Consider the following 27,893-nt stretch of genomic DNA (forward strand, 5'->3'; position numbering starts at 1 on the left):
CAGATTTATAGATAATTGGGCAGTTTGGAGGTAGGTATTCTTGCAGGTAGGTTTGCTAGAGAGGCTGCAGTAGATTTAAACTAGATACAAGGGGGGAGAGGAACCAGAGTGTAGGAACAGATGTATGGGAGAAGTAAGAAAAAGAAGATAGTAAAGTTGTTTGCACCGTTAGTGATAAACAGAGAATAAGAGGTGGAGAATTTCTTAAATGCATTTATTTTAATGCTAGAAACATTGTAAGAAATGTGGATGAGCTTAGAGCATGGATTGATACCTGGAAATATGATGTTGTAGCTATTAGTGAAACATGGCGCAATTAGAGATTGGTCGGTATGACATCACTGAGTCATGGCTGAATGAAGGTCATAGTTGGGAGCTTAATATCAAAGGATATACTTTGTATCGAAAGAATAGGCAAGAAGGCACCTCTTTGGAAAGAGGTGACATGGGGTGAATGTTGAATCTTTGTAGGTGGAGTTAAGAAACTACAAGGGGAAAAACATGGGGATCGTATTTACCCTCCAAATAGTAGCCAAGATGTGGTGTTGAGACTGCAAAGAGAGCTGGAAAAGCTGGAAAAGGCTTATTATAAGGGTATTGTCACAATTGCAATGGGGGACTTTTATATGCAAGGGGATTGGGAAAATGAAGTTGGTGTTGGATTGCAAGAGAGGGAGTTTATTGAATGCCTATGAGATGGCATTTTAGAGCAGTTGAGCCTTCTCAGAGCAAGGCCATCTTAGATCCAGATCTTCTTAGGGTGCTTAACGTCAAGAAACCCTTAGGAGGCAGTGATCATAATGTAGGGTTCTCAGTAATAAAATTGTTTCTCTAAAGTGTTAAAATGAAATGGCTTCTCTGTGATTTCTCTGTAGCTGAAATGTTTGGGTTAGAACTACTGATAACAGGGGGACTAACCAATGGGAGTCTTGTTATTCTATCTGTATGTGTGGGAACCGGGGTTGGTGCGCAGGAAGTTCGGCGAGGAGAAGCGAAGAGGGAGGGCATGCGGGAAGCACTCTGGTAGACCACCGTAGGTTAATCCCAGTCCGAGGGTCATGGAGTTCGGAGGAAATCGAATGGTGGACTGAGGATATTGCATGAGCTCCAACATGTGCACGAACTGTATAATCTCTACTCTTGGCTCCTTTTCAATTTATATTTCTGTTTCTCCACTAACCTTATAGTTACAGTAAAACTTATAAAGTGTAATCATTTAATCATACATTGCGTACTGACTGACATTTTACATTGTGGGCTTGTGCTGGGGTGCATACACAATATCTATGTAAACGTGAGACACAGTTTGGCAGGCTAACGGTGGTTTCCCCTAGACAAACGTGGGTTGATAGAGCTGAGTGTTACAATAATACGATTGAATTCATACTGCAATTTGAGAGGGAGAAGCACAAGTCACATGAATCAGTATCACATTGGAATAAAGGGAGCTTATCCAGGTGGATTGGAGGAGGACACTGGTGGGGATAACAGCAGAGCAGAGATGGCTGAAGTTTCTGGGAATAGTTCACAAGGTGCAGGATAGATATGTCCCACAGAAGAAGAAGTTTTCAAATGGCAGGCGTAGGCAACTGTGGTTGACAAGGGAAGTTAAGGACTGCATAAAAGCCAAGGAAAGGGCATAAGAGGCAGCAAAAGTGAGTGGGAAATTGGTTGGGAAGCTTTTAAAACCTAACAAAAGGCAACTAAAAAAGCTATAAGAAGGGAAAAGATTAAATGTGAGGGCAAACTAGCCAATAATGTAAAGTAGGATACTAGAATTTTGTTCAGTTATATAAAGAGTAAAAGGAAGCTGAGAGTTGATATTGGACCACTAGAAAATGATGCTGGTGAGGTAGTAATGGGGAGCAAAGAAATGGCAGATTAACTTAATAGGTACCTTACATCAGTCTTCACTGTGGGTAGTACTAGCAGTGTGACAGAGGTCCATGAGCAGGAGTGCTAGGCAAACTCAAAGGTCTTAAGGTGGATAAGTCACCTGAACCAGATGGACTACATCTCAGAGTCCTGAGAGAGGTTGCTGAGGAGATAATGGATGCACTTGTCAGGAACTTTCAAGAATCACATGATTCTGACATGGTCCCAGAGGAGTGGAAAATTGCAAATGTTACTCCACTTCTAGGAGAAGAGTCGTGCCGAAGGGCTTTGGCCCGAAACGTCGACTGTACTCTTTTCTTGGATGTTGTCTGGCCTGCTGAGATCCTCCAGTATTTTGTGTGTGTTTCTCGGATTTCCAGCATCTACAGATTTTCTCTTGTTTGTGATTGGACTGCACTCTTTAAGAAGGGAGGAAGGCAAAAGAAAGGAAATTATCGTCCAGTTTGCCTAACCTCAGCGGTTGGGAAAGTGTTGAAGTCTATTATTAACAATGAGGTTTCGGGGTACTTGGAGACTAATGATGAAATAAATCAAAGTCAGCATGGTTTCTGTCAAGGGAAATCTTGCCTGACAAAGCTGTTGGGAGTTCTTTGAGGAAATAACAAGTAGGGTGGACTAAAGAGAGGCAGTGGATGTGATATACTTGGATTTTCAGAACGCATTTGATAAGGTGCCACACATGAGACTGCTTAACAAGATAAAATCCCATGGCGTTACAGGAAACACACTGGCATGGATAGAGGAGTGGCTGACAGGCTTGAGGTAGGGAGCAGGAATAAAAAGGGCCTTTTCTGGCTGGCTGCCAGTGACTAGTGGTGTTCCTTAGGGGCCAGTATTGGGACCACTACTGTTCACATTGTTTGTCAGTGGTTTGGATAATGGAATTGATGGCTTTGTGACAAAGTTTGTGAATGATATGAAGATAAGTGGATGGGTAGGTAGTGCTGAGGAAGCAATGCAATTGCAAAAGTATTTAGACAAATTGGAAGAATGGGCAAAAAAAGTGGCAGATGGAACACAGTGTTAGGAAATGTATGATTATGCATTTTTGGTGAAAAGAACAATATTATCCCCTATTACCTAAGTGGGGAGAAAATTCAAAGAGCAGAGTTGTAGAGGGACTTGGGGGTCCTTGTGCGATGCTTACAGAAGGTTAAGTCTGTGATAAAGAATGCAAATGCAATGTGGGAATTTATTTCAAGGGGATTAGAATATAAGAGGAGATAATGCTGAGGCTTTATGAGACACTAGTCAGGCAGCACTTGGAATATTGTCAACAGTTTTGGGCCCCGTATCTCAGAAAGGATGTATTGTCATTGAGAGTCCAGAGGAGGTTCACAAGGATGATTCCGGGAATGAAAGGGTTAACATACAAGAAGCTTTTTGGCAGCTTTGGGCCTGTGCTCACTGGAATTTAGAATAATGTGGGGGGATCTCATTGAACCCTACTGAATGTTGAAAGGACTAGATAAGGTGGATGTGGAGAGGATGTTTCCTATGGTGGGGTATCCAGAACTAGAGGACACAGCCTCAAAATTGACGGGTGACCTTTTAGAACAGATGCAAGGAGGAAATTTATTTTTAGCCAGAGAGTAGTGAATCTGTGGAATGCTCTACCACAGGCTCAGTGGAGGCTAAGTCTGTGGGTATATTTAAAGCAGAAGTTGATAGTTTCCTGATCAACCAGGGCTTCAAAGGATATGACGAGAAGGCAGGTGTACAGGTTTGAGTGGAATCTGGATTCTGCCATGATAAAATGGTGGAGCAGAGTCGATAGGTTGAATGGCCTCCTTCTATGTCTTACGGTCTTGTGTGTCTGGGTATAAGCTCTCTTAAATATTTCCACACTAATTGGGTGTTGTTGTAGTGTAACGATTAACGTCACACTTTACAGAGCAGGTGACCGGGTTCAATTCCCATTGCTATCTGTAAGGAGTTTGTATGTTCTCCTTATGACCGTGTGGGTTTCCTCTGGGTGTGCTGGTTTCCTCCCACATTCCATAGACATATGAGTTAGTAGGTTAATTGGTCACATGGGTGTAATTGGGTAGCACGGTCTCATTGGGCCGGAAAGACCTGTTACTGTGCTGTTATCTCTAAATAAATAAAAATAATTTTCATATTAAGTAAAAGACAAGGAAAGGATAACACTAAAACAGTACATGCTTAAAACCCAAGAGCATGGACTCTGCAATCTCCCACTTCTTATGACATGCCCACACCCCTTTACAGTCTCTTGAACGAGTACATGCACACCTTGGTAGCTTGAATGATCAGTAACTATCTTTCGGAACTGGTGCCCGTCTCATCAAACTACCCAATGCTGCCTGACAGCTGATCCCTTACACAGGGACACAGACAGACAGACTCACACACTCACTCTCTCTCTCACACTCAGACAGGGGCACAGGCAGACACACACACTCAGACAGGGACACAGACAGACACACACACTCACTCTCTCTCTCACCCTCAGACAGGGACACAGACAGACACACACAAACACTCACTCTCTCTCTCTCACACTCAGACACTCACCACTTTTATATCTACCAGTTCAGCTCTCTGCTGTGTTTTTTGATAATGGTATTACACAATGAGAGATTATAAAACTTCATTCATCTTCTCAGTTATTCAGCTTCTGATTATGCAAGAATTTTTATCCATAGTGGATCTTAAAGTAACATCACCACTGACCTCATCCACTCTGGAGAACTCCCAACCACTGCCATCATATTGCACTGCTTGCTTCCACTTCCTACCCCAGATCCACAAACTGGACTGTCCGCATATGCCTATTGTCTCTGACTGCTCCAGCCCTACTGAACTTGTGTCCTCATACCTTGAAACCATTCTCTTCCCCTTGGCTGATTCCCTTCCCACTTACATCTATGACACTTCCCATGCCCTCTATCTCCTTGGAGACTTTCAATTTCCCTGCCCTGACCACCTCATTGTCACCATGGATGTCCAGTCCCTATACAATTCCATTCCTCTATCAAGAAGGCCTCCAAGCTCTCCACTTCTTTCGCAACAAAAGAACCAACCAATCCCCCTCCTCTGGCAGAACTGGTCCCCACCCTGAACTATTTTTCCTTCAGTTCCTCCCACTTTCTCCAAACCTGACGGGCAGCCATGGGCACAGACTATGCCTGCGTCTTTGTTGGCTATGTAGAACAGTACATGTTCAAAGCCTTTCCTGGTTATACTCCTCAACTCTTCCTCTGCTACACTGGTGACTGCATTGCTGTTGCTTCAAGCACCCATGCTAAGCTCATCAATTTCATCAACTTTGTCTTGTTAGCTTCAACCCTGCCCTGTATTCACTTAGTCCATCTCTGACACTCCCTCCCTCTTCTTGACCTCTCTGTCTCCGTTTCTGGAGACAAAATATCAATTGACATCTTTTATAAACCTCCTTCCCATGGTTATTGTCAGGGTCCGGTCCGGAACCGCGTTCCGGGTTTTGATCCGGTCCGGGGGCTCCGGACTCCAGGTCTTGCAGTTGTCCCTCCCGTCACCCGTGATCTAGTTAGGACCCTCCTGGTTCAAGGAGACACACCTGTGACTCATTGAGCTGCAGGTGTTTATAAGGGGCCTTGGGACTAGGATCAGACTGGTGGTTGTTTTGTTCTGTTTCCCTGCCGGCTCCAAACTCATCTCTGCGTTCTGTTATCCTGTCCGGGCTCAGATCAACTCTTCATCAGGCTATTCTGCCTGTAGCAGTATTGCCAGGTTGGACCACTTTCCCACCTTTCTTCCCATGTGCTGGTCCCGCTTCTCCGCTCGGTTTTGTGTTTCGCGCGGTTGCGCTGTCTGCCGGCTGTTTCTGAATTTCCCGTTGTCATGGCTGTTGTGTTGGTTGACCTGGTCCTATGCCCATTCATACCCCTTGCCCCTGTCGGGCACGTCTGGCCGACCTGCCTCGGCCCGGTTGGGGTTCTGCCTGTTCCTATTCCTTGCCTCTGTCAGGCGGATCCGGCCAACACGCCGTGGCCCGGCGGGGGTTCTGCCCCTTCCTTCTCTTCTGCCCAAACCCTGGGATAGTGCCCTGCACCCGCCTAGGGGTCCATGTCATGCCCAGGCCTCCGGTGTTTCCGCCTGTGAGGTGCCCCTATCAGGGATACATGTGGCACGCCCAGGGAGGGCTCTCCACTAGCCTATCGTCACCTAGACCTGTCTGCCTGCCTGAACCCCAGGAGCCTGCCAACCTGACTGGAACTTTGGGAACCCGCTCCGCTCTGCTTGCTGGAACTTGGGGACCTGCCTGAACCCCGGGGACCTGGCAGCCTACCAGAACCCCGGGGACCTGGCAGCCTACCAGAACCCCGGGGACCTGGCAGCCTACCAGAACCCCGGGGACCTGGCAGCCTACCAGAACCCCGGGGACCTGGCAGCCTACCAGAATCCCGGGGACCTGGCAGCCTACCAGAACCCCGGGGACCTGCCTGCCTGCCTGAACTTCGGGAGCCCACTCCGCTCCGCCTGCCTGAACTCTATCTGCCTGAACCCCAGCTACCCTTAAGTGCCATGGCATCCCCATCCTGTCCTCCCCCTAGTACTTTAGTGCCTGTGTCCTGCGTTTGGGTCCATCCGGCCCCTCCTGACAGTTATCCCGTCCAGTGGCACTGAGTCTGGCCCTGTAACTCGGAAGGTGGGGGGGAGTGGTAATAGGGGACTCTATAGTTGAGGGGACAGATAGGCGATTCTGTGGATGTGAAAAAAAAAGGATGGTAGTTTGCCTCCCAGATACCAGGGTTCATGATGTTTCTGAGCATGTCCACAACATTCTGAAGTGGGAGGGTGTACTGCCAGAGATTGTGGTATATATTGGAACCAATGATATGGCTAGACAAAGAGTGGAGGTCCTGAAAGCAGAATACAGGGAGTTAGAAGGAAGCAGAGAAGGAAGAGCTCAAAGGTAGTAATCTTGGTTATTGCTGTCTGTGCCACGTGACCGTGAGAAAAGGAATAGAACGATTGGAACAGGGGGCAGGGATTCAGATTTTTGGATCATTGGGACCTCTTCTGCGGTGTGACCTGTACAAAAAGGACAGGTTGCACTTGAATCCAAGGGGGACCAATATCCTGGTAGGGAGGTTTGCTGATGCTTTTGGGGAGGGTTTAAACTAGAGCTGAAGGGGGTTGGGAACCGAAGTGAAGAGGCAGAGGATGGGGAGGTTGGAGCACGAGTAGAGACAGCTTGTAGGGGGTTTGTGAATTCTTTCACACCTGAAACAGCAGAACCCCAGAACCCCAGCTGCTAGTCCTGCTCCTCCTGCAACACTAGTCTCACTAATGGCTACAATATCATAATTCCACGTGTTGATCCATGCCTTGAGCTCATCTGCCTTTCCTACGATACTTCTTGCATTGGAATATACACAGCTCAGGACTCTAGTTGCACCATGTGCACCATGTGTGTCACTCATCCAACATGGACCATGGACCACGAGCCCTGGCTGTTCACCCTCCCACTTGAGGACTCGATCTGAGATGTCCCAGACCCTGGCATCCAGGAGGCAATGTATCATCTGGGAATCTTGTTCTTGTCCACAGAACCTCATGTCTGTTCCCCTAACTAATGAATCCCCTATCACCGCAGGGCACCTCTTCTTCACCCTCACCTTCTGAGTCACAGAGTCAGACTCAGTGCTAGAGGCCTGACCACTATGACTTGCCTCTGCTAGGTTGTACCTGCCACCCCCCCTTCCCCAAACTGTAACCAAAGTGACCTGTAACCCTTTGTCGAGGGGGATGGCACAGGGCTACTTTGTACTGGCTCCTTGTCCCAATCTGAGTGAAATTCCCTCTAAAGCTTTCTGATCTCCCAATTGCTCACTGGTCAGACTTCCTTCCCGGTGAAGCAACACTTCACCTGAAAATTTGCTGGAGTTGGCTACTCTGTCTGCTGTTTCCTCCTCTACATTAGTGAGACCTGTTGTAAATTGAGGGACTGCTTTAATAAGCACCTTTGCACCATCCCCCACAAGAGAGACTTCCCGGTGGCCAAACATTTTAATATCAATTCCCATTCTGATGGCCTCCTTTTGTGCATGAGGCCACCCTCACAGTGGAGGGGCACTGTATTCCATCTCGACAGCATAATGGCAAGAATATTGCACCTTCTGGTAAACAAAGCTCTCTTTCTCCCCCCTCTCCCCATTCCCCACTCTGACCTTTTACCTCTTCTCGCCTGTCTGTTATTTCCCTCGAGTCCCCTCTTTTTCCTTTCTCCTATAGTCTACTCTCCTGTCCTATCAGATTCTTTCTTCTTCAGCTCTTGACCTTATCTACCCACCTGGTTTCATCTATCACCTTCCAGCTAGTTTCTTTCCCTTCTCCCCACTATTGTGGTATCTTCCATCTTCCTTCGCAGTTCTAAAGAAGGGTCTTGGCCCGCATTGTTCACTTTTTATTCTTTTCCATAGATGCTGCCGGCTCTGCAGAGTTCCAGCATTTTGTGTGTATTGTTTTGGATTTGCAGCATCTGCAGACTTCCTCGTGTTTATGATTTGTTCATTCCTTGCTTGACTAAATGCCTCTTAAACATTGCTATTGTCTCTGCTTCCATCAGTTCTGGCTGTTTTCCAGGCACCTTCTATTCCTGCTTTTCTTTATTTTGTATACTTTGATCAAGTTGGCCTCAGCTTCTAACACTCTATAGAGAAAACAAAGCAAGCTTGTTCAACTCTCTACTGAGTTAACAGAGAGCCACTTCTTGGTGAACCTCTTCTGCAGCTTCTCCTTCCTGCATTGCAGTGTCCAACACTGCACACAGTAGGGCTAAACCAAGATTTTATATAGCTGCAACATGACTTCCTGTCTTTTATACTCAACACCTTGACTGGTGTTGGTGCGTGGCCAGGTGGTTAAGGCTTTGGGCTGACGATCTGAGGGTAGTTAGTTTGAGCCTCAGCCGAGGCAGGGTGTGTGTCTTTGAGCAAAGCACTTAACCATACTGCTCTGCACGTCTATAGCCCAGTGGCGGTGGTTGGTGCAGCATGGACAGGACAAGACAAGCGTGCTCTATACTTCTTTACCACCCTATCCACTTGTGTTGCCACTTTTGGACCCCAAGATCCTTCATTGCTCTTAATGGTCCTGCCATTTATTGTATTCTTTCATGTTACATTTGATCTCCCAAAGTGCACTTGTCCAGGTAAAACGTCATCTGCCATTGTGCCCACATCTTCAACTTGTCTCTATCCTACTGAATCCTTCAACAACTTCCTCACTATCCACCACTCCAATTTTATGTGTCATTTGCAAACTTTCTCATCAGCCTGCCTACAGTTTTAGCATAGAACTCCCAGTACTGATCCTTGTTAAACATTACTTAGACTTTCAGTCAGAATAACACCCCTTACCACCCCACCCCTACCACCAGTAGCCTCTGCAGCCAATCTGGGAGGAGTTTTGTGGAGTCTATGGCTGCAGATCTGAAGTAGAAATAAATTCCATTTTATGTAAATCAAATAGGCCAGGGATCAGGTGTTACACTTATGTGCTTTCTGGGCTGAGGTCCAGGTCTAACTCTATACCTGGCACATAGCAGGTGTACTGCGCTGGAGAGTAGTAATATACAACCATTTCAGTTCCTACTCCCATTCTCAGTTTGACATGGTAGTCAAGCGACAGAAATGTATATGTGCCCATTCACCACCACCCTCACCTCCATTCAGGGCCCCAAACAGTCTTTAAAGGTGAGGCAACACTTTACCTGTGAATCTGTGGGGGTCATCTACTGTATCTGGTACTCCCAATACAATCTGCTGTACATTGGAGAGTCCCAACGTGGATTGGGGAACTGCTTTGTCAAGCACCACCGCTCCACCTGCAAAATACAGAACTTCCTGGTGGCCAAAAATTTCAATTCTTAGCCCCATTTCTGTTTACCCACTTGGCTTCACCTTCTAGCTTGTCTTCCTTCACCTGCCCCCATCACCTTACTCTGGCATCTTCACCCTTCCTTCCCTGTCCCAGTCTTGGCCTAATACATTGACTATTCCTTTCTGTAGATGCTAATTGACCTACTGACTTCCAGCATTTTGTGTATATTGCTCTGGATGTCCAGCATCTGCAGGATCTCTTCTGCTGATATGGAGCTTCGTTAATGTCATTCAGGGCAGTAAATTTGCTTTCCTTATCAAGTCTGGTGTAAGTGTGACTTCAGTCCTGAAATATTCTTGTCTCAGTTCAATAGAAATTTGGGATGGATAATTAATGACATTTTCCGAGGTATCCTTTGAACAAATGAAAAGAAAACCACCATAGAATGGTGCTGATTGTCATGGATTTCTTGCTGACACTAATTGCTATTTCAGCATGTTATTTCAAGGAGCTGCTTCTTCAGTGGGCTATAAGATTCTCTTGGTTATTTTCTCTGCCATGGCTCTCCAGTAATTTTCTCTTGATAGAGTTTATATAATGTGGAGAACCGTGGGCAGGAAAAAGATGTCAAACCTCTTGACTTGGTCACATGAGGTATGTTTGTCTCAATAGAAAAAGACGAATAAACTACTAGTATCGTTATTGTGTTTTTGTTTTGGAACAGACCAAATAAAACCAGTTTCTTCTGAGTAACCATTGTGATATGGATTGTAAATTGAACTCTCTATGCAAAAACAAAGGTATCAAGCTGAACTGTGTGGTCTGCTACTCTAGATTGGGACCTGGAGATGGATTCTCTCTCTCCTTCTGCCTGCTGGATTGCTTGATTTCCCTTGTGCAGAATTTTCAGACTTGTCTTCTGACACTTCGTGTGATGAAAAGGAACTCTTGGCGTTCTCCTTGATTGTGAAAGTGATTTTCCATCGCTACAAGCAACACTGTGGCTCAAAGCATTTATTTTCACTTGTGAAATGTCTTCATTATGTTAAGGTGTATTCTGGAGTTAGGGTATATAGAAAATACTAATTGTTGTGTGCTAAAGATCAAAGGTAACAGGACAATTCTATAGTTGCATTGCATCTACAATGCTTCCTTTGAATTACATATCATTTTCAAACACCTGCATCTTCACACCCACACTTCAGACACCCAAAATGAGTGTTAATTCTCACTGCCTGGGCCACATGGATGCCTACATATGCATGAGTGGTCAAATGCAGTGATTGTTTATGATCAACCCCAAAATGCAACTCCAAGAAGATCATTGTTCAGTGCTGCATTTAAAATTCAACCTACAATCCATATTTGCTATATATATTTGCTATATACCATAACTCCAGATTACACCCTAAAAGCTTAAAGGCCTGCAGTGCTCCTTTTGCAATGCTGTGCTGAACCTTTGTGTCTCTGTCTCAAAAGCCAGCAAGTTGCACCTTTTAAATTTTGTTCTTAAACATTTTTGCCTCTGTGAAGTGTCACAAAGGATAGGTAGCAACATCTCTGACATGATTATCCTCAACACTGGTGTCCCAGAAGTCTGTGTCCTTAGCCTGCTACTCTAATCCCTATACTTATGATTGCATGGTCAGATTCTGCTCTAACTGTCTACAAGATTGCAGATGTACCACTTAATGACAAATAATGTTGAGTTGGAATAAAAGGAGGTAGAGAACTTAGTGACCTGTTGTCATGACAACAACCTTTCCCTCAATGTTAGAAAAGAAAAAGACCTGGTCATTGACTTTAGGAATGGAGTTGGTACATGTGCTCCTGTTTACATCAATGTGCTGAGGTCAAGAGGTTTAAAAGCTTCAAGCTCCTATGAGTGAATATCAACAGTAGCCTGTCCTAGTTCAGTCATGTAGATGCCATGGCCATGAAAGCTTATCAGTGCCTCTACTTCCTCATGAGGCTAAAGAAATTTGGCCTGTCCCCTTTGTCTCTAACCAATTTTTGTCAATGCACCATAGAAAGCATCCTATCTGGATGTAACATGGCTTGGTATGGCAACTGCTCTGCCCGTAACTGCAATAACCTGTAGAGAGTTGTAGACACAGCTCAGCATAGCATACCTGGAAGCCAGACTCCCATCTATGGACTTTACCTCTAGATGTTTTGGTAAAACAACTAACATAAAAATTTTGGACATTTTCTTTCTCTCCCACCTCTCTTTATCTGTACCATCCTTTGCCCTTAGTAGTCACATACTTACAGACACTGATTACAATGTTGTAACAATGAACCTGACCATCTTCCTCAGGCACAGAGACACCACCTTGTATACCCCCTCAAGTGAGCTGAGCATAGGTGGGCTTAATGCTCAAACCTGATTGGCTGGATTTGAATTGCCTATTCCTGAGAGGCTGGTTTGAATTAGCCTTGTTCTGATTGGTCCAAGCCCTCTTTAGGAATGTGTGGACCCAGGCACTCTTCAAACCTACATTTTGGTCTCCCATATACTCCATCTCCAGTGATTCCATAATCTTTTGCAGATATTCCCTTCTCTGCCAAGGTTGTTGGCCTCATCAAATCTTGGTCTGCATGAGCATGATGGGCAGTGTTCAGCAATCCCACTTCGTTCTGCTCTCAACTTTCTGAAGAAGTGTTCCTGCCAGAACCAAACAATACAAGTCCCTGGACAACGGGGGCAAAAATGTCCCCAATGTCACCCTCACCCTGATGGCCAGCTTTGTGTTCAGCTACATCAGGTTGTGTGTGGATCCCAGGTACGTGGGCACCAGGTACCACTATGTGTCCAGGTTCTACCTGTCACCCTGGTTACGAAGGATGGGTCTGGCCCCTTTCCCGCGCAACACCCCTGTCAGCTAGTCCTTGCTGCCATACCTGTCCTTCGTAAAGAAGTTCTTTCAGGTCAACGCCTTTGACCACAGGGCCATCAGGCAGTGGTCAGCACGTGAGGTCCTGCAGACATTGCAGGAGAAGGACGTGATGGACACAGTGGGGTGGTTCCCTGAGCAGACCATCCAGTTCATCGGGCAAAATGCCTCATCACCAGACCTCACCAACAGGCACCAAGACCTCGCCTGGCTGTCAGTGAGAGGGGCCCTCCCAGACCAATCCCTCCTGTATGCCCGGAATGTCATCTCCACACCCCTCTGCCCACGGGAGGACTGCAGTGAGGAGGAGTTGGTGACCCACCTCTTTGCACACTGTGGGTTCGCAGAGACGGTGTGGAGGAGGATGGAAGAGACAGTGTCAACGTTCATCCCCAGCAGCTGCGTAACAGAGGACTCTCTGATCTATGGGCTGTTCCCAGGGACACACACCAAGACCAACATCTGGTGCTGCCGGCAGATCATCAACTCTGTGAAAGATGCTCTTTGGTTGGCCCGAAACTTGACGGTCTACCAGCACGTAGAGAAGTCCGTGGGGGAATGCTGCCAACTGGCACATTTTCGGCTGCAGGAGTACGTGCTGAGGGATGCACTCAAACCTGGTGCAACCATCGCAAGGGCCCGGTGGGGAAGAACCACAGTCTAGGGTTCTTCTCCCGTGGGAGTAGAGGGTAGGGGGGTAGGGTGTATATCCCTCAACAAGGGAATGTCAATATGGAATAACAGAGTGCCACGTAGGTGGCGAAAAGTGTGAAAATGTAAAGACCGTAATGGAAACACTTGTAAAGGATTGAGAGTCATTGAATGGTTTATTGTATATAATTTTATTTTTGAATAAAATGTATTTTGTTTTAAAAAGATCTGGGTAGCACCCACTGGTAGTTGCAGTACAATGTTCTTTTAAAAATATTTCTTATTTGGTTGCAACAGTGACTTTTAAACTTTCAAAATAACATGTGACTAGGGGAAAGATTAACTGCAGTGGCTAGTGAATGAACAGATTGATTGATTAGCAGGGATGCAGAAAATAAAGTTATTTATTCATTGCTACTGACAAGGGGCTTGTAACAGTTTTGCAAATGACCAAAATAAACTGATCAGAGTGAAGTAGTTTATTCAGCTATTTCTTTCCTTGTTTAATTTCTTGTACTTTGGATTAATGGTAAAAGGTCATTTTAGAAGAAACTAGTTTCTTTGGCTTTTGTAATGTTAGTCTATAAGGCAGAAAAAATATTCAAGTGATGGGAAAAAAAGTGAGTAAAAAGAACAAATATTTTCATCTGTCTGATCCAATTTGGATGGAGCTCATGGATGAAATCTACATGTCCGAAGTGGTTCAAATCCAAAAAAGAAACGGCATGCAAGATATTAGGAAGCCTTTGACTTTGGAGACTGGTGTCAAGTAGGCCCTGGTGCCTACAAGATTTGGTCTGAATTTGTAATGCATATTTCCATTTAAATTTGATCCTGCAATGAAGTGTGACTTACGATGGATCTTTGTTAATTTTGCTGCATGTAATTTTTGGCAATTGAAATTCTTAAGTACAATAGTGTGGGATTGTTGGATAATTATTTTGAGGAGAAATCCTAGCCGCACTGCCCCTCTCAAGGGTATTGCAGCTCATTGAGATGTAATGTATCTGTATTCACCTTTCTTAAATTAGAATCATAAAGTATTGATAGGAATGGTAACCCAATGTTTACTATATGAAATCATCTTCTGAATAAGTCAGTCTTCTGTTTGTGAAATGTGCAAAATTTTGAAGCTAGAGTGAAATAACATAGCTCAAGAAAATGACCAAAATGTTGTTTAATTCGAGGCTATTAAAAGCAACTTGATACCACTGTGGTCAGCATGAGAGACAAAGATTCTTATTTGTTACATACGGTACTGCATAACTTTACTTCACTAAACTACAAGTTGCTCATTTCTGATGTCATGATTCAGTAGTGCAGCTAATGGTTGACTCTGCTCGGATAGGTATTTTGTTTATTCATATTCTAAGGTGCTTTGCTAAGATGCCGCATAGGAGGCATGTTATTGAAGACTTAAAGCCTGTGGGTTGATTTTTGAGGGTATTTTTTACGTATTTTGTAAAGGCTATGTAGATCCTTAATTCCACCAAATATTTCTTTCTTTCATACTAAATATATCATCTGTTCACAATGTGTTCTGATCCCATCTGCTATATTTTAAACTGTGCTAATGTTGACAGTTACCTGGCAACCTTTAATAGTTATTGTTTCTGCTACAATTTATTACAACAATTCAGTTCTGTGCTGAAACTGATTAGAGATTTGTATCATAACTGGGGTTCACCTGGCTGAAAATTATCATTAAACATGACAGTGAAGAGAATGGCTAACGGAACATCAAAAACTATAAATCAATAAAACTGTAGTTGGTGGACATCTGAAACGAAGACAGTGCCTTTATAAAGAGAAACTAAATTAATGTATCAAATTCAATACCCTTCACCTGAATTGGGGAGGTGAGAAAATAAGTTTGTTGCAGGAAGGCTGAGGTATGGGCACAGCAAAGAGAATATCTCTGATAGGCTGCATAAATAGCAGTGATGTTTCTTCCTGATGACCTCAACACATCTTATGCACACTTTGAAAGGAAGAATAAAACCACACCTCTGCTAACCCAGTGATATCTGTCTCAGAGGCTGATGTCAAGAGGGTTGAACCCTCGTAAGGTATCAGGCTGTGGAGCACCTGTGCCAACCAGCCTGGTTCCACCTGCTTCAAAACGTATCAGTCACACTGGTGCCCAAGAAGAGCAAGGTGAGCTGCCTCAATGACCATCGCAAGGAATATTATTTATACCTTGCACTGTACTATTGCCACAAACAACAACATGTCGTGGCATATGTCAATGATAACAAACCAAATTCTGAAGACTACTGAGGTGATTCCATTGTTTATGGAATCAGCTGGTTGATAGATTAATGAGAGCAGTTAAAAGTTGAAAAAACAAAGACACTTGTTTAAATAGTGAAATGTATTTCAGAGCTGTTTGAGATCTGAAACAAAAAAGAATGCTGGAAGCGCATGGAGATAAGGATGTGGAGAGTGACAAACCGGATTAGCATTACATATGGATAACATTGAACTCTCCAAACGTACAGATGGATCAGTCCCAAGCTCAACAGCATTTTAAGTTGTCACTCTTTCAATAGATTAATGTCTGTCATAAACATTCAAAATCACTTGAAATTCTTATGGGGGAGGAGCTAAAAGGTAAAACTGTTAAAAATATTACTGAATTCACATTTACTTAAAGTATTGTATTTTTTCCTTTTAACAAGATTATCTGTAAGGTGGAGATATTTTGGCCAAATGATACAATTGCTGTGTCTTGAAGGTAGGAAAACTGAAAGCTATTTAGATTACCAAAAAGAGTGAAATAGAATAGAAGAGAGAGATATGAAAAAAAGCTAGCTGGATTGCAGAATTGAGGGGAAGTACCAAAATGGAAATAAGGAAAATAGCTTGAAATAAGTCTGGGAGGAAATGAGAGCTGAGGCTATATTGAAACAATAAAGGAAACCTACTTGTGGAGGCAGGCATGTGTGGTTAAAATAAGTACTTAGCAAGTACTTACTTCAGTCTTTAGCAAGAAAGATGATGCTGCTGGAGTCTCAGCAAAAGGAGATGTAGTTGGAGATTTTGTGTAGGTCAAGATAGATTGGAGGTGGTAGTAGTCCGATCTAGTTGCTCCAGCATTTTATGTGTATTGGAGGTGATAGTGGAAAGTTTAGTTTCCCAATAATTGTGTAGCAATATTATGTTATATCTACTATCTTGATATTAATAAAGGGATTGGAAAAGAAAGTTTAGTTGACCATTAAAATGACCATTCCAGTCATTCAACTTCTCAAGTGGGGTTGGTTCAAGAAACAATGGATGACAGAATGCCTTGGTATATGGTAAAAGAATCATTGCTGGAACTGTGTAATGAAAGATAATTTGATAAAGGGCCACATATTACACATGGAGAATATTGGCTAAGTTATGGGTAATTAAAAAAATTGTATTAAGGAGGGGATCCAAATTCTACAGGATCGCATTGTTTTTAATTAATTAGATTTATGAGTACAGGGCACAATATTCATCTGTCCAGATGACAAACAACTTGAATATTTATTGTTCTTGAGGAAGGTAATATAATTTTTCAATGAGACATGGTGGCATTCCATGGACGGTATCATTTAATGCAGTTATATTTTGGTAAGATTAATGAGAAGATGTGATGGAATGGAAACCAGGTACCATAGCTTTAAAAATGGCACAGTTCATTGAAAGTAGTTTGAAAAGTAAATAGGTCATTGGAGAGATAGTATTGTGCAAGAAGATGTAATAAACTATTTGGCCACGTCTGGAACTTTGTGTCCAGTCTTGGGCATCACATTTTTGGAGAGATGCAAAGGATATAGAGACTGTATGGAATTGCTATCATGAAATGATTACAGGGATAACAAAACTGAAATATGAGAAGTTTGAATTTGTGTTTACCTACAACACTGAATCCAAGGAAGCTCCCAGCAGAGTAGTCCCATTTCCCTGCAACTTGTTCTCTTTTGTGCGCATTAAGGTACCTTTGTTTCTTCTGCCACTTACCCACACTAAAGGTTAATCAAATTCATGTGCAAACACATGCTTGGGACATGAAAGAAAACACAAATCCCAGATGGAAACTTGTGGTCACATGGAGAAGGTTGAGACTCACAAAGGCAGGCATCCAGGTCTCTGGATGCATGAGGCAGTAGAAGATTGTACTGGCGACAGCAGATGTGAAGGAGATGTGTGTATACTCCAAAGGACCTCAGATTGAGGTGACTCTGGCCCTTCTTGTACGCAGCCTTTGAATTGGTACTCTACTCTCTGTCATCCAGGTGCACTCCCAGGTACCTGTAGGTCCTCATCACATGCACATACTCACCATCAGTAGTAACTGGGAGCAGTGCAGGCTTAGTCTTCCTAAAGTCCATCACCATCTCCTGTGTCTTACTGATGTTGAGCTGCAGATGATTCAGCTTGCACCATTTGACAAAATCCTGCACCAGGGACCTGTATTCATCCTCCTGTCCTTCCTTTAGACACTCAACTATTGCTGAGTGACCAGAGGTATACAGGGTAAACAGGAAGGGAGCAAATACAGTCCCCTGTGGAATCCCTGTGCTGCTTATAGCCGCACAGCTCTGAAGCCGTACAAACTGTGGTCTGCCAGTGAGGTAGTCCTTTATCCAGGATATAATGGAAGTGCCAACCTGCTTTGAATGGACCTTTCCCCCAGCAATGAGGCCTGTATGGTATTGAAGGTATTTAAGAAATCAAAAAACACAATCCTCACAGTGCTACCTTGCTTATCCAAATGGGAGTAGGTTCTGTTCAGCAGGTAGATAATTGCATTGTCTACTGGAACATGCTGCTGGTAGGCAAACTCTAGGGGATCGAGGGCTGATCTGACCAGAGGTCAGAGGTGAGCCAGGACCAGCCTCTCTAGGGTTTCATGATGTATGAGGTGTGAGCTACAGGACTATAGTCATTCAAGACTTTCGGTTGGCCTTCTTGGGTACTAGGACCACACATGATGTTTTCCACAGTCAGGACCGTTTCCAGGCTGAGACTCAGGTTGAAAATGTGCTGGAAAACTCCACACCATCTGGTCCCAATGCCTAACAGGCAGATTTTACCAATCCTGCTGAATACTCATCTAATCAGGAAAATCTGGGATGATACTGGTGGAAGTTCTGCTCTGTTAAATTTAAATTGGTCTTTAGCATGGTCTCATGATATATTCTTATTAGAATTGTTTGGTTATCTGGTTTAGAAACAAATTTATTTTGTAGCATGAGACAGGACGTAAGGCTTCTTCAATTTATTATTTCAAAAGTATAGTTCAATTAAGTTTCGCAAATGCAATGCAGTTAATTTAAATGCATTTCACATTGTTTACAAGATTTACATTTTATTAACATGATACTAATACTTTTCCACCCACATATATTTCCATGAACAATAAGTCTGATGTAAATGTGCATTATAGCCCATTAAGTGGGGTGCCTTAAATTGAGGCCTTGACTGAGCACATAGTTCTAAACTCAGTTTGCAATATAGAACTTTTTACACTGTTCTGGGCAGACTGAAGTGCAACATTCATTGAGTTGATAATCTTCCAGTAGCTGTATATTTGTCTTGGTGTGCATCCTCTGTATTAACCCATGAAGTAGAGAATCATTGCCAAGCTATTTGGACTGTGCTTCAAGTAAGTCTACAAATCATTTCAGGACCTGGCAAACCATTGACAATGCTGTTCTTCATTGCATCCTACTCAAGAGCAGCATGTGGTAGTGTTGAGACTCTGGCTGTGCATGAAGGATTTGACAGGGAGGACTGTCTCATCATCAGCCAGTCTCTTGGTATTTCTCTGATGATGCTATCTGCCAAATTGCTTTCACTGTCAGCTTGGGGATGCAAAATCTCCTCTTCGCATATGGCCTCAAGAATATCCTATGTAAAAACCCTGCCTGACTGAGTTGTGACCAAAGCTGTTCCTTTGCACAATTATTCTAAGGGACAGCTGGTATGACATGGAACATTCTGCAGTGATTATAGTGTGCATGTTTTTCAATAATGAGGACGCTCATCACATGGTTACAATTAGTTTTTTTTATAAGCCCAGGACCTATGTACATTTATACATAAAAGCAGCCATCAAAACAAAGGGTCATTTTGGGAATATTTCTTTGGAACATTGGAACTTTTTTGCCTGAGATTGTTAACCTTGTATCTCTATCCTCCCTAATGGCTTTGCTAAAGACTGGATGCTAAGATATACACAAGACACAGGGGACAGGACAGTATTACCCAGATTTGTTAGGCACTTTATTAATTTGGGCTTTTCTACTGTTATCTTGGCTAATTGCAGATTTCCCCCACATCCCATTATGGAATGTATATCTATTGTGTGCACATGAGATTTTCTCAGATTGGTGTAGGGAGAGATTTTATAAAGTGTCTGAAAATGCTCCTACCACCTGATTTAGTGCAGGATCTAAGGATCTCATCTGGGGCCAAATGCTTTCCATGCTCTCTGGAATACTGATCTGATATATGCAACAGTGAATGGGTAGAAGTGCATTGAAGGCTGTCAGAGTAGATAGTGACATTCCATTTCCCTTGTATCCATGGCCTTCTGCAACAATTTCTTTCATACTAGCAGTTATTTTCAACTTTCATGTAGATTTGCTTTTAAACTTTACATATGATTTTATGATACCATTTTATTTATTGCCATTCTGAAAGGAACTGTTCCATTTCCGCTTCAGTTTTCCTGATAAGTCCTTATTTTAAGTAGCTGTCAAACCTTTGGATAAGATAATATTCTTTTCATGCCTCTATTCTATCTATATTAGTGAATTGCCATTGGACCCCGCTGGATTGATGTTGAGGTCACTTTCAAAATCATGTGGTTGTATGACAAATGTATTCATGAACTCTGATTAAAGATTAAAGGAAATTGCACTTGTCAGGGATTTTATTTTTTGCACAGGGGTTATTGCTTCTTGTATGAATTTTAGCAAATATAAATATTTAATTGACTTAAAGATGGCTGAAAGAAATACTGTAAATTATAAAAGCGTATGACTGGTTTCAAAGTAATTATTTTTATTGGGGAAACAAGGCATTGGTGTGTATGTTACACCTCGAAAGAAAAACTACACTTTATGGGTCAAGAGTTGGTCCTGTTCATCAGAAATTCTTATGTCCAGGGTTTAGAGGATTTTCAGATTTATTCACAAGAAAATTAAAGCAGCACTATGATTTTCCAGATTTCAACACCTTTCAGTCTTTGGTGTATGGGTATGGTAATCTTACAGACAAGCTTCTGCAAGGTTGGATGTCCATTCTGAGACTTGTCTTTAGACAGAGTTGACGTGGATAGGCTTTTTCCATTGAGAGTTGGGGAGATTCAAACAAGAGGACATGAGATGAGAGTCAGGGGGCAGAAGTTTAGGGGTAACATGGGGGGGGAACTTCTTTACTCAGAGTGGTAGCTGTGTGGAATGAACTTCCGATATAAGTGGTAGAGGCAGGTTCGATATTGTTATTTTTTTTAAAAATTGGATAGGTATATAGGAAAGGAATGGAGGGTTATGGGCTGAGTGCAAGTGAGGGGGGGAAACTAGGTGAGAGTAAGTGTTCAGCACGGACTAGAAGGGCCGAGATGGCCTGTTTCCGTGCTGTAATTGTTATATGGTTATATGGTTGCAGGAGGGGTGTGATTGGCAACTAAATATTCCTGGATTTCATTGCTTCAGGTGTGATAGAATCAGAGGGACAAAAGGGGGAGGTGCTGCATTGCTTGTCAAAGAAAATATTACAGCAGTGCTCTGGAAGGATAGATTAGAGGGCTCATCTAGGGAGGCTATTTGGGTGGAATTGAGGAATGGGAAAGGTGTAGTAACACTTATAGGGGTGTATTATAGACCACCTAATGGGGAGTGAGAATTGGAGGAGCAAATTTGTAAGGAGATAGCAGATATTTGTAGTAAGCATAAGGTTGTGATTGTGGGAGATTTTAATTTTCCACACAGACTGGAAAGCCCATACTATAAAAGGGCTGGATGGTTTGGAGTTTGTAAAATGTCTGCAGGATAGTTTTTGCAGCAATACATAGAGCTACCAACTAGAGAAGGGGCAATGTTGGATCTCCTGTTAGGGAATGAGATAGGTCAGGTGACGGAGGTATGTGTTGGAGAGCACTTCGAGTACAGTGATCACAATACCATTAGTTTCAATATAATTATGGAGAAGGATAGGACTGGACCCAGGGTTGAGATTTTTGATTGGAGAAAGGCTAATATTGAGGAGATGCAAAAGGATTTAGAAGGAGTGGATTGGGACAATTTGTTTTATGGGAAGGATGTAATAGCAAAATGGAGGTCATTTAAAGGTGAAATTTTGAGGGTACAGAATCTTTATGTTCCTGTTAGGTTGAAAGGAATGGTGAAAAGTTTGAGAGAGCCATGGTTTTCAAGGGGTATTGGAAACTTGGTTCGGAAAGAGAGATCTACAATAAATATAGGCAGCATGGAGTAAATGAGGTGCTCAAGGAATATAAAGAATGTAAAAAGAATCCTAAGAAAGAAATTAGAAAAGCTAAAAGAAGATACGAGGTTGCTTTGGCAAGTAAGGTGGAAATAAATCCAAAGGGTTTCAACAGTTATATTAATAGCAAAAGGATAGTGAGGGATAAAATTGGTCCTTTAGAGAATCAGAGTGGACAGCTATGTGTGGAGCCAAAAGAGATGGGGTAGATTTTGAACAATTTCTTTTCTTTGGTATTCACTAAGGAGAAGGATATTGAATTGTGTAAGGTAAGGGAAACAAGTACGGAAGCTATTGAAACTATGACGATTAAAGAGGAGGAAGTACTGGCGCTTTTAAGGAACATAAAAGTGGATAAATCTCCGGATCCTGACAGGAAATTCCCTAGGACCTTGAGGGAAGTTAGTGTAGAAATAGCAGGGGCTCTGACAGAAATATTTCAAATGTCATTAGAAACGGGGGTGGTGCCAGAGGATTGGTGTATTGCTCATTTTGTTCCATTGTTTAAAAAGGGTTCTAAGAGTAAACTTAGCAATTATAGGCCTGTAAGTTTGACGTCAGTGGTGGGTAAGTTAATGGAAAGTATTCTTAGAGATGGTATATATAATTATCTGGATAGACAGGGTCTGATTAAAAACAGTTAACATGGATTTGTGAGTGGAAGGTCATGTTTGACAATCTTATTGAATTTTTTGAAGAGGTTACGAGGAAAGTTGACGAGGATAAAGCAATTGATGTTGTCTATATGGACTTCAGTAAGGCTTTTGACAAGGTTCTACATGGAAGGTTAGTTAGGAAGGTTCAATCGTTAGGTATTAATATTGAAGTAGTAAAATGGATTCAACAGTGGCTGGATGGGAGATGCCAGAGAGTAATGGTGGATAACTTTGTCAGGTTGGAGGCCGGTGACTAGAGGAGTGCCTTAGGGATCTGTACTGGGTCCAATGTTGTTTGTCATATACATTAATGATCTGGATGATGGGGTGGTAAATTGGATTAATAAGTATGCAGATGATACTAAGAAAGGTGGTGTTGTGGATAATGAAGTAGGTTTTCAAAGCTTGCAGAGAGATTTAGGCCAGATAGAAGAGTGGGCGGAAAGATGGCAGATGGAGTTTAATGCTGGTAAGTGTAAGGTGCTACATTTTGGTAGAACTAATCAAAATAGGACATACATGGTAAATGGTAGGGCATTGAAGAATGCAGTAAAACAGAGTAATCTAGGAATAATGGTGCATAGTTCCCTGAAGGTGTAATCTCATGTGGATAGGGTGGTGAAGAAAGATTTTGTTATGCTGGCTTTTATAAATCAGAGCATTGAGTGTAGGAATTTGGATGTAATGTTAAAATTCTACAAGGCAATGGTAAGGACAAATTTGGAGTATTGTGTACAGTTCTGGTCACCGAATTATAGGAAATACATCAACAAAATAGAGAGAGTACAGAGGAGATTTACTAGAATGTTACCTGGGTTTCAGCACATAAGTTACAGAGAAAGGCTGAACAAGTTAGGTTTTATTCTTTGGAGTGTAGAAGGTTGAGGGGGTACTTGATAGAGGTATTTAAAATTATGAGGGGGATAGATAGAGTTGACGTGGATAGGCTTTTTCCATTGAGAGTAGGGGAGATTCAAACAAGAGGACATGAGTTGAGAGTTGGGGTCAAGAGTTTAGGGGTAACACGAGGGGGAACTTCGTTACTCAGAGAGTGGAATCTGTGTGGAACAAGCTTCCAGTAGAAGTGGAAAAGGCAGGTTCAATATTGTCATTTAAAGTAAAATTGGATCGGTATATGGACAGGAAAGGAATGGCGGGTTATGGGTTGAGTGTGGGTAGGTGGGACTAGGTGAGAGTAAGCGTTCGGCACGGACTAGAAGGGCTGAGATGGCCTGTTTCTGTGCTGTAATTGTTAAATGGTTATCTTGTACACCTCCATCAAGTCACTTCTCATCCTTCTTCGCTTCAAAGGGAAAAGCCCGAGCTCACTCACCCTATATCTAGTAAAGACCCTGACCCCTATCTCACTCACCTTATATCTAGTAAAGACCCTGACCCCTATCTCACTCACCTTATATCTAGTAAAGACCCTGACCCCTATCTCACTCACCTTATACCTAGTAAAGACCCTGACCCCGAGCTCACTCAGCCTATAGCGAGTAAAGACCCTTACCCCTATTTCACTCACCCTACAACTAGTAAAGACCCTTATCCCGAGCTCACTCACCCTATAGCTAGTAAAGACCCTTACCCCTATCTCACTCACCCTACACCTAGTAAAGACCCTTACCCCTATCTCACTCACCCTATATCTAGTAAAGACCCTTACCCCTATCTCACGCACCCTATATCTAGTAGAGACCCTTACCCCTATCTCACTCACCCTACACCTAGTAAAGACCCTTACCCCTATCTCACTCACCCTACACCTAGTAAAGACCCTTACCCCTATCTTACTCACCCTACACCTAGTAAAGACCCTTACCCCTATCTCACTCACCCTATATCTAGTAAAGACCCTTACCCCTATCTCACTCACCCTACACCTAGTAAAGACCCTTACCCCTATCTCACTCACCCTACACCTAGTAAAGACCCTTACCCCTATCTTACTCACCCTATATCTAGTAAAGACCCTTACCCCTATCTCACTCACCCTACACCTAGTAAAGACCCTTACCCCTATCTCACTCACCCTACACCTAGTAAAGACCCTTACCCCTATCTCACTCGCCCTACACCTAGTAAAGACCCTTACCCCTATCTCACTCACCCTATATCTAGTAAAGACCCTTACCCCTATCTCACTCACCCTACACCTAGTAAAGACCCTTACCCCTATCTCACTCACCCTACACCTAGTAAAGACCCTTACCCCTATCTCACTCACCCTACACCTAGTAAAGACCCTTACCCCTATCTCACTCACCCTACACCTAGTAAAGACCGTTACCCCTATCTCACTCACCCTACACCTAGTAAAGACCCTTACCCCTATCTCACTCACCCTATATCTAGTAAAGACCCTTACCCCTATCTCACTCACCCTACACCTAGTAAAGACCCTTACCCCTATCTCACTCACCCTATATCTAGTAAAGACCCTTAACCCCATCTCACTCACCCTACACCTAGTAAAGACCCTTACCCCTATCTCACTCACTATACACCTAGTAAAGACCCTTTGCCCTATCTCACTCACCCTACACCTAGTAAAGACCCTTACCCCTATCACACTCACCCTATATCTAGTAAAGACCCTTACCCCTATCTTACTCACCCTACACCTAGTAAAGACCCTTACCCCTATCACACTCACCCTATATCTAGTAAAGACCCTTACCCCAATCTCACTCACCCTACACCTAGTAAAGACCCTTACCCCTATCTCACTCACCCTATATCTAGGAAAGACCCTTACCCCTATCTCACTCACCCTATATCTAGTAAAGACCCTTACCCCTATCTCACTCACCCTACACCTAGTAAAGACCCTTATCCCGAGCTCACTCACCCTACACCTAGTAAAGACCCTTACCCCTATCTCACTCACCTTATATCTAGTAAAGACCCTTACCCCTATCTCACTCAGCCTATACCTAGTAAAGACCCTTACCCCTATCTCACTCACCCTATATCTAGGAAAGACCCTTACCCCTATCTCACTCACCCTACACCTAGTAAAGACCCTTACCCCTATCTCACTCACCCTATATCTAGTAAAGACCCTTACCCCTATCTCACTCACCCTACACCTAGTAAAGACCCTTACCCCTATCTCACTCACCCTATATCTACTAAAGACCCTTATCCCGAGCTCACTCACCCTACACCTAGTAAAGACCCTTACCCCTATCTCACTCACCCTATATCTAGTAAAGACCCTTAACCCTATCTCACACCCTATATCTAGTAAAGCCCTTACCCCTATCTCACTCACCCTACACCTAGTAAAGACCCTTACCCCTATCTCACTCACCCTACACCTAGTGAAGACACTTACCCCTATCTCACTCACCCTATATCGAGTAAAGACCCTTACCCCTATCTTACTCACCCTACACCTAGTAAAGACCCTTACCCCTATCTTACTCACCCTACTCCTAGTAAAGACCCTTACCCCTATCTCACTCACCCTATATCGAGTAAAGACCCTTACCCCTATCTCACTCACCCTATATCGAGTAAAGACCCTTACCCCTATCTTACTCACCCTACACCTAGTAAAGACCGTTACCCCTATCTTACTCACCCTATAACTAGTAAAGTCCCTTACCCCATCTCACTCACCCTATATCTAGTAAAGACCCTTACCCCTATCTCACTCACCCTACACCTAGTAAAGACCCTTACCCCTATCTCACTCACCCTACAACTTGTAAAGACCCTTACCCCTATCTTACTCACCCTACACCTAGTAAAGACACTTACCCCATCTCACTCACCCTACACCTAGTAAAGACCCTTACCCCTATCTCACTCACCCTACAACTTGTAAAGACCCTTACCCCTATCTTACTCACCCTACACCTAGTAAAGACACTTACCCCTATCTTACTCACCCTACACCTAGTAAAGACACTTACCCCTATCTTACTCACCCTATGGCTATTAAAGTCCCTTACCCCATCTCACTCACCCTATATCTAGTAAAGTCCCTTACCCCTATCTCACTCACCCTATATCTAGTAAAGACCCTTACCCCTATCTCACTCACCCTACACCTAGTAAAGACCCTTACCCCTATCTCACTCACCCTATATCTAGTAAAGACCCTTACCCCTATCTCACTCACCCTACACCTAGTAAAGACCCTTACCCCTATCTCACTCACCCTACTCCTAGTAAAGACCCTTACCCCTATCTTACTCACCCTACTCCTAGTAAAGACCCTTACCCCTATCTCACTCACCCTACTCCTAGTAAAGACCCTTACCCCTATCTTACTCACCCTATAACTAGTAAAGTCCCTTACCCCATCTCACTCACCCTATATCTAGTAAAGCCCCTTACCCCTATCTCACTCACTCTACACCTAGTAAACACCCTTACTCCTATCTCACTCACCCTACACCTAGTAAAGACCCTTACCCCTATCTCACTCGCCCTACACCTAGTAAAGACCCTTACCCCTATCTCACTCACCCTACACCTAGTAAAGACCGTTACCCCTATCTCACTCACCCTACACCTAGTAAAGACCCTTACCCCTATCTCACTCACCCTACACCTAGTAAAGACCCTTACCCCTATCTCACTCACCCTACACCTAGTAAAGACCCTTACCCCTATCTCACTCACCCTACACCTAGTAAAGACCCTTACCCCTATCTTACTCACCCTACACCTAGTAAAGACCCTTACCCCTATCTTACTCACCCTACACCTAGTAAAGACCCTTACCCCTATCTTACTCACCCTACACCTAGTAAAGACCCTTACCCCTATCTCACTCACCCTATATCGAGTAAAGACCCTTACCCCTATCTTACTCACCCTACACCTAGTAAAGACCCTTACCCCTATCTTACTCACCCTACACCTAGTAAAGACCCTTACCCCTATCTTACTCACCCTACACCTAGTAAAGACCCTTACCCCTATCTTACTCACCCTATATCTAGTAAAGACCCTTACCCCTATCTTACTCACCCTACACCTAGTAAAGACCCTTACCCCTATCTCACTCACCCTATATCTAGTAAAGACCCTTACCCCTATCTTACTCACTCTACACCTAGTAAAGACCATTACCCCTATCTTACTCACCCTACACCTAGTAAAGACCCTTACCCCTATCTTACTCACCCTACACCTAGTAAAGACCCTTACCCCTATCTTACTCACCCTACACCTAGTAAAGACCCTTACCCCTATCTCACTCACCCTACACCTAGTAAGGACCCTTACCCCTATCTTACTCACCCTACACCTAGTAAAGACCCTTACCCCTATCTCACTCACCCTACACCTTGTAAAGACCCTTACCCCTATCTCACTCACCCTATATCTGGTAAAGACCCTTACCCCTATCTTACTCACCCTACACCTAGTAAAGATCCTTACCCCTATCTCACTCACCCTACACCTAGTAAAGACCCTTACCCCTATCTTACCCTATATCTAGTAAAGA

At 43.4% G+C, this 27,893-nt stretch overlaps 1 long non-coding RNA gene across 1 annotated transcript in view; it reads right to left on the reverse strand.

Moving 5' to 3' along the window:
* Positions 1-9,625: 9,625 nt before the first annotated feature.
* Positions 9,626-27,893, reverse strand: part of LOC132403944 (uncharacterized) — a 139,639-nt gene continuing 121,371 nt past the window's right edge. The window contains exon 3 of the long non-coding RNA XR_009515399.1: positions 9,626-9,733. This is a non-coding gene — a long non-coding RNA (uncharacterized LOC132403944). The remainder of the gene's footprint in view (positions 9,734-27,893) is intronic.

This window comes from Hypanus sabinus, chromosome 13 (assembly GCF_030144855.1).
Source record: "Hypanus sabinus isolate sHypSab1 chromosome 13, sHypSab1.hap1, whole genome shotgun sequence".
Classification (NCBI taxonomy): domain Eukaryota; kingdom Metazoa; phylum Chordata; class Chondrichthyes; order Myliobatiformes; family Dasyatidae; genus Hypanus; species Hypanus sabinus.